At 36.7% G+C, this 8,534-nt stretch overlaps 1 non-coding gene across 1 annotated transcript; it reads right to left on the minus strand.

Moving 5' to 3' along the window:
• Positions 1-7,378: 7,378 nt before the first annotated feature.
• On the minus strand, positions 7,379-7,441 carry LOC112135952 (U7 small nuclear RNA). The gene has a single exon (XR_002917171.1). It is a non-coding gene; the product is annotated as a U7 small nuclear RNA (small nuclear RNA).
• Between the last annotated feature and the right edge of the window lie 1,093 nt (positions 7,442-8,534).

Raw genomic sequence — 8,534 nt, forward strand, 5'->3', positions numbered from 1 at the left:
CTGACCAGCTGTGTGTCTCTGGCCAGGTTATATTGTGAATGTTCACTAGATGTTGGTTCATATTATTATTATTTGTGAATATGGATATTGTCCCAGGATATGGGGCAAAGCCAAGACTAAACACAGGTTACCTTTTTTCAGAAGATTATAGCAACATAGAAGGACATCAGTAAGCCATAGAATCTTCTACTTTTAAACCAGAAAATATAAAACCTCTACTTCTGAGAACTGAGTCCTACTTACAGAAGCTTCTAAACTTAAGAAAAGCTAAGCTTAAATTGTAAAGTTTCCAGTCATGTTCTTTCCTTATGTAAAATAATTATATGTGTAGTTCAATTCAAAATGCATTCATGCATAGGGCATAAGGTTTAAGAATGTGGGCTCCACGACCATATTATCTGTGTCCAAATTCTATCTGGATAATTACTAGCTGGTTCATCTTGCCAAGTTATTTAAGATCTCTGGACCTCGCTTCTTTCATCTGTAAAATGGAGATGATCATAGTATCTACTTCAGAAGGTCAGGATAAGGATTTATAAGGAACAACATTGCCTGCCTGCAAAGCAAGAGTTGAGTTACCTATTATTACAATTCTGATTAATTGGCAGGCATTGTGATAGACGTAGAAGACACAATGAAAATTTATATACTATATTGTTATGCTATGTTATATTACATTACATTACATTCTAATGTTATACTGTCTTATTAACTGTCTCACTTACTAGAAGCAACCTCCATGAGAGCAGGTACTTCAGATCCTAGAGGAGCTTCTGGGCTAGTAAAGAAGACAGATTCAAAAGCAGAACTCCACTGGCGGAGTGTGGTGGCTCGCACCTGTAATCCCAATACTTTGGGAGGCCAAGGTGAGAGAATCACTGAGGACAGGAGTTCGAGACCAGCCTGGGCAACATAGCAAAACCCCATGTCTACAAAAAATAATAATAATAATAATAACAAAAGAAGAATTTCAAATAACATGTGCCAAGTGCAATGATGGCTTAACCTTCCAGTGGGTATAGTGAGGCCAGAGAAGAAAGTAGCTAATTTAATCTGGGAAGCCTTCCTGGATGAGGGAATGCCTAAACTAAGTCTTCAAGAATGAGTAGATGGCAAAGTTCTGGTGGAATCTATGGAATCTTTTAGTCAAAAGAGATTTCGCCCAAAAGGTTAGCAAGTAAAATTCTCTCCAGATGTCCTAACTGATTTAGTATCAATAATAATAATAATCAACCATCAGATTAAAAGAGTTGATGATATCCATTGAAACAAGAAAATCATTTTGTCTAATTTTGAACTAGCTGTTGCCCAATGATTGACATAAATGTATTTCAGTTGGAAAGTATTGCCCAAATAATTGAAGAAGAAAAAAGTCACTGGAAAACAGGTAAATAAGGTTCACACCTTAGAGTATTTGGAAAAGGAAAGAATATGCAAAAGAAGCTAGCTTCTAAGTGGAAAAATATGAAATAACTAATGACATGTTACCTGTGACCTTGCAAGTGAACTGGATCCTCTTTAAGGGCAGCGGATGTTTCTTACACTTTTTGTAGCTCCAGCTCCTAAAGCAGTGCTTGGCAATAAAGGTCTAATTAATTAACACCTGAACAAATAGAGTTGAAATACTGGCTTTTTAAAAACAGGAAATGATAAAGTCATCTTTGAAATAAGCATAATAATTACCAACTTTTTTAAAGCACTTATCGCAAAGCCAAGCACTGCATTAAGACTGCACATGGATTATCACAATTTAGTCTTGTAAGGTCAGTCCTACTTTTATTCTCACTTTGCAGATTTGTTCACTGATTTAACAAATATTTATTAGAGAACTAATACTTTCCAGGCATTGTTCTGGGAGCTGTGGGCAGAGCAGTGAACAAAGGAGACTAAGTACCTGCTCTCATGGAGGTTGCTTCTAGTAAGGGAGACAAATAGTTAATAAGACAGTATAACATTAGAATGTAATGTAATGTAATATAATATAGAATAATAATATAACATAATATAATAATATAATATGATAAATATAATATGAGTGACCCTCAGGGAAAGTGTTGGGCAATGATTGAGTCTGAAGAAAGTTCTCAACCAACCCCACAGGGAGCTCTCCAACTAGGATGGCCCTTCAGAGCTACCCAGATGGTTCCAGTAATGTGGACCTTTTTACCGCTGGAGTGACCAGATTTTGGATGCAGGCTGTGCTGGAAAGAGTACATGACCTTTCATGAGGTAGCGCTCTTCATCCAAAGGCAATTCCCAAAGAGGGCTAACAGATGAGGGCTGTCATCTGGCAACACTCCTAGCAGCTAGAGATAAGTCCTTCAGTCTTAACTATTGTGCTATGATTCATCATCAGTCTCTTGCCCACTAGAATGTAAGCTCCACGAGGGCAAATTTTTTCCCTGATGCATCTCAGGTGCCTAAAACAGAGTCCCTGCACTTGACAAGCACTTCATAGGTGTCTGTTAAATTAAGGAATTAATGGCAATACGTTATTCTATTATAGAACATACATCTAAACCGAAAGTTTCTAAAGGATGAGGTCACGATGGAATAGAATACGTTTTAATAATTTGTATTAATTATTGGCACAAAACTTTTCAAAATGTGATTCTTTTTAGAGTCCTGCATTAAAACTGTGATCAGTGATTTAAAAGTCTGTTTATAAGTTTAGTATAATAGGCAATGTTAATGGCCGTTGTAATGGGCTAAATTTTCTGCTCCCATCCCCCGCCCATAAATTTGTATGTTAACATTCTAATCCTCAGTAACTCAGAATGAAAACATATTTGGAAATAAGGTTTTAAGGAGTTAATTAGGTTAAAATAAGGTCTTTAGAATGGGCCCTAATCCAATATGACTGGTTTCCTTATAAAGAGGAAATTTGGACACAGACATGCATGCACACAGAGGAAAGACCACATGAAGACAGAGGGTGACAGCGGCCATCTAATCCAGGAAGAGAAGCCACAGAAGAAAAAATCATGCTGACAACATGATCTCAGACTTCCAGCCTCCAGAACTGTAAGGAAATAAATTTCTTTTGTTTAAACCACCCCGTCTGTGGCACCTTGTTATAGCAGCCCTAGCAAACACACAGAGCTATCATAGCTGAAAGAGGTAAGTACCAAAGCCACAGAATACTCAATATAAACAGAAACTTGGAGTGAGGACCCTCATTAACAATTGTGTGAATCCACATGTTCAATAATATTCTTGATCAATGAAAAAAAGATTATGTTAACTCAATAGATCTGGCTCACTCATTGCTTTTCTCTTGTCACATGGCAAAGTAAGCAAAAAGCCACCTCTACGATGGAATTGTACATTTGTTCTTACATTATTAGGTTTTTAAATCTGCAGTTTCTCTGCAAGAGCCGTTTTCTAGCTACTTGTCTATGTGGTGAGCATACATTTTGTTAAAACAAGATAGTGTAATCTGTAAAGCCACTTACTAGGCCCTACTTTGAAAGTCTGAAAGCAAATAAAAAGGTGGAAACAATGGTCCCCTCCCCACCTCCACCTTGTGGAACTCCATTCCCCTCTCAGGCAAACTCCCACACTGTCCAAGATACAAGACAGTCTAAAATACAGACCTACAAAGGGTGCTGGGCAGTGTCAGCACCAGGCCGTTCCATATGTGCTAGGAAGCTTAATCTCTTTCTTACATTTTCAGACAAAAATAAATAATATATAAGTTCTGGTATTTTCTCTCTAGACACCAGATGATTGTCTGTAGCCAATCTCTGAGATGCATGAACCCCAATCTTGGAAACCAGTCTACTTGAATAAATAAAGAGAACAGCTGTTTCTTGAATTATTTCATAGACAAAAGCCATCTCTACCCTTGTTCTATTATGTGTAGAATTATCGAGGCCCTAAGTGATTTGCTACTCTTTGAAATGCCTCTTAAACAGTAAATGCCAGCCCTCACACTCCTTATTCAACGGCATTCACTGTCCTGCGGGTTGTACCACCTGATTGCCCAGAAGCATGCCCCTCTCTAGCAAGGACAAAATTGTGAAATCAGTCAGCATTTCCGAAAAGAAATCTAGGGTCGAGTTTTATTCTTTGGTGTTTGCATCTCTGAGTTAAACCCAGAGGATGCACAATTTAGAAGCGATATAATTGAATTTCCTTTCACCAGCCTGCTGGGGCTTGTTGTCTGTCACTCATCAAAGCCAATGTCTTTGTAAAAGGTTTTGAGAATCACATCTTAATGTCACTGAGCAGATAACATATTAACTGTTAATTGACACAGGAAAATGCCCTGGGGTTGTGTTCCTGTCTTTGTTAGGGGGTGATAAGTGAGTAATTATTCACCAGTGCCATTTTTCTTATAGTTTTTAGTGAGGTTATAGTCTGAACTCCCCTTGCCCCCAAGTGTTGGTTTGGGTCATAGTGTCTCTGTTTGTAGTAAGGTTTGTTTGTTATTAAGTTATAATAGTATCTTTCAGAGTTTAAATGATTTTTAAACTGATTTTCCCTTGGGTAATGGTGCTTTGTTTTGTTTTAATCATACCAACAAAATTTCCTGGGAGGATATTATTTTTTTCTTAGAATGTTTTTTAAATTTTAGATTCAGGAGGTACATTTGTAGGTTTATTACATAGATACATTGTGTAATGCTGGGTGTAGGCTTTTATTTAACCTATCACCCAAATAGTAAACGTAGTACCCAATAAGTAGTTTTCCAACCCTTTCCCCCTCCACTGTTTTTCAAGTCCCCAGTGTCTGTTTTCATTTTTATGCTCATGTGTACTCATTGTTTATCTCCCTCTTACAAGTTACAACGTGCGGTATTTGATTTTCTCTTCCTGCATTAATTCACTTAAAATAATGGCCTTCAGCTGCAACCATGATGCTGCAAAGGACATGATTTTATTCTTTTTTATTGCTGCATAGTACTCCATGGTGTATATATAGCATATTTTTAAAAATTCAGTTCACCAGTAATGGGAACCACAACAAAACAAAGATGTCCACTCTTATTCAACATAGTACTGGAAGTCCGAGCCAGAGTGATCTGGCAAGAGAAAGAGATGAAAGACATCCAAATAGGAAAAGAGAAAGTCAATTTATCTCTATTCTCTGGCAATATGATTCTATACCTAAAAAACCCTAAAGATTCCTCCAAAAGACTCCTAGTTGTCACAAACAATTTCAGCAAAGTTCCAGGATACAAAATCACTTTTTTCTTAGAATTAAAAAAGAATTATGATAAAAAGTATTTAGGTACTTAGGTCTAAACATTTGTATTTCTTCAAATTGTCTTCCATTCATTAAGGTCGTCATATTCATATATAATGTTAAGTAAAATGCACATACACCATTTTGTTTTTAGTTTTTTTCAACTCAATATCATTTTATGTAAGCATCAGTCAACTAAGAACTTGGGTGACTTTTAGTTTCCCATTTTTAAAATAGAAAGAATAACATCTACCACTTATGATTATTTTGTGGATTAAATTATGTTAACATTGATGAAATCACCCAACAAAATAAACTCAGTGAAATCTGAGTTTAATGTCAGTGTAGTGATAGAGCCCACAACACTGTAATTTTTAATAAGTAATTCCCACATTTTGAGATGGTTTATTTAGCTAGTTCATCATCAATGTCTAAAAGGGAAATTGCCAAACACAATTAGTGCATTCATAAATTGTATTCCACATGCTTCTGAAAAGGATAAGTAACTAAAATTTGTCACTTCTCTTATTGATTTGTTGATTAAAAACAAAAAACATACTTATACAGTGCTTTACCATTTGAAAATTTCTTCCATTCACCTATATGAATCTATTATAAACTTCATAAGGTTGATAGATATTATTATCCACCCTTTATAGATGAGAAAATAATTGAGCTTCAGAAAAGTAAATAACTTGCTCACAGCTGTGTTACATTTAAGTCTTCGCATTCCAAATGCAACATTCTTTTCACCACAGCATACAACCTGGACACATTGCTCACAAGAAATAATTGAATTTTGGGGTTCTGTTTATTTTTGTGAGTTTAATAGGTTTTCAAAGATGCTATAACTTTTTTAATGTGTATTTTGTTATTTGCAAACGAAGCTGTATGATTTACCATATGTGAGCCTACTGAATTTTCTGTTATGTAAACTGTCTATTCACATCCTTTGAATAGACAGGAAGTAGAATCTTTCACCACATCCTCTTTAGCCTGCTTCTTTGCCCTTACAACAAACAAAATTCATTCCATCGTGCTCAGCTGACTGACAATAATCCTTCAATGAAATAAGCTTGTTGGAAAAGGCCTTTTTCATAAAGGTAAGACATGCAACAAAAGTTATGAGAACCAATTCAGCTAGAAACCTTTAGTGTACCCTGAATCCCACAGATAAATGACCCTCAGAGTTCAGCTCCTTGGAAAGTAGGATGTTTCTGTCTGTACATACGCAAAGTCCACCAACTTTAGTCCTGTTTCTGACCATTTCAGCACTGTTCTGGATACCGAAACAGGGTTCCCATGTGTCTTTCAGAAAGAGGGAATTTCCTAGAACAGCAGCTGGCCTCCACTACCCCAGACTGCCCACACTCCCAGGGTTTGTCTAGAGCCCATCTGGCCTTTGATTTGGGGGGGTCAGAGGGGGTTGGGCAGGGGTGTAATTCCCCAGGGCATTCATTCCATACAGTCTGTCTCAGCGAGGGACTTTTTATTGTTTGCTCCCAACCTGCAAGTCCTGCCAACTTCAGCATTAAAGCAGTTAGGCACAGTGATGTTTCCCAAAGGGAAAAGAAGGAAAAACTTTATCAAGAAAATTGCTCTCTTTTTAAACTCCTGACCTTATTAAACATTGGAGAGAACAAAAACTGCTGACAGTCTTAAATATGTTGAGTACAATAAGCCAAAATTAGTTCTCAGAGCTAAATCTTGGCTGTCTAACTTAAATGATTTAGTCACCATCTTTTGGAAAGGACAATATGAACAACAGAGTTTTCAGTAGCTCACTGAGACCCAAAAAGAAAGGTGGACTGGAGTGCAGTGGCGCGATCATGGCCCATTGCAGCCTCGACCTCCCAGGCTCAGGTCATCCTCCCACCTCAGTCTACCAGGTCACTGGGACTACAAGTGCACACCACCACACCTGGCTAATTTTTGTATTTTTTGTAGAGACAAGGTTTTGCCTTGTTGCCCAGGCTGGTCTCAAACTCCTGGGCTCAAGTAACCCACCCTCTTGAGCCTTCCAAAGTGCTGGGATTACAGGTGTGAGCCACTGCACCCAGCCCTAAATTGTTTCTTAATTGATACTGGTTTACTGCCTTTTACCATGAGCTGATATGCATAATCTTATCTGGCTCTCATAAGAAATTGTCTGGGAAAATATGATTCCTCGCTATTTTTTTTTCCCATGGGGAGTTTTCTAGTTAAAAAACAGAAAACCTGTTAGATAAATTTTAAAAGAGCTGTAACACTTCTCCATTCTTTTAAATGAAAACAACAGAGGTTCAGAAAAAAAGTTAAGATGGTTTTCCTATGGTCACAAACTAGTGGCAGATCAAAGACTGGAAACCAGTCATATTACTCTTATGTTGGTATTCTACTTCATCTTCTACCTACCAAAGGGAAAAATGTTACATATATGTGTGAATATGTATCTTGCATCTATAAAACCTCCATCATAGTAGTAGACTATTCTGTATGAATAGTTTTTTGTCACCTTAACACTTTATTAGCTTTTGCTGTTCTCATTTGGATCTCTTTTTTAAATGTTTTGTTTCTCCAGGCCTATTAACACCATTTCAGAATGCTAATATCACCCAATGAAAAACACTTATGTTATGTAAATAAACAGCTAATTTGATTATAAATCTAAGAGCATAATCGTGATTGATGAATATTATGGTTACATGAGGGTTTTACATGGTTAATGCGCACTAAGCAAAACATACCCATCATTGCTAATTGAACTTAGCATTAATTATAAAAAATAAAATTTCAGGAATCATTTTTCCATTTAATTGTCATGGTTCTATTTTTAAACTTTTCCCTGCTTTACTTTAAGTGCAATTTTTTCAGTTGTCCTTTGTTGCTTTTTCCATCTCTATATGAAAATCTAAAGAAAATACAAAGGCAAGTATTTTCACCTTAGAAATTACAACAATTTTGTTCCATCCTCTAGCATTCACATTTTGCTCTTTCCTGTTTAAGTTGGACAACTTCTCACTTAGAGAAACTGAACGTATTCCACTGAGTTCTTTAGCTCACATTCTCCACCATGTGTGGTCAATTAAGTCCCAGCAGTATGGAGGAGTTTTCATTTAAACTACTGCACTTCCTGGGAAACAGTGGGGCTTACCTCTAGTTTCTAAACATTGTTAGAACTTGATGAGTACAATTTCTTCTCAATACCCTGAGCATAGAACGTATTCATGTTAGATACAACCCCATCTCTTTCTAATTTGGCAGTGAATCACTCTCTTAAGAAACCGCACTGTTTTTATTAAAGATCTCAGTGATTTCTACTCATCATAGGATTGTCTTTATTTTCTGTAAATGCTTTCATGCAA

This window comes from Pongo abelii, chromosome 10, assembly GCF_028885655.2.
Source record: "Pongo abelii isolate AG06213 chromosome 10, NHGRI_mPonAbe1-v2.0_pri, whole genome shotgun sequence".
Taxonomy (NCBI): Eukaryota; Metazoa; Chordata; class Mammalia; order Primates; family Hominidae; genus Pongo; species Pongo abelii.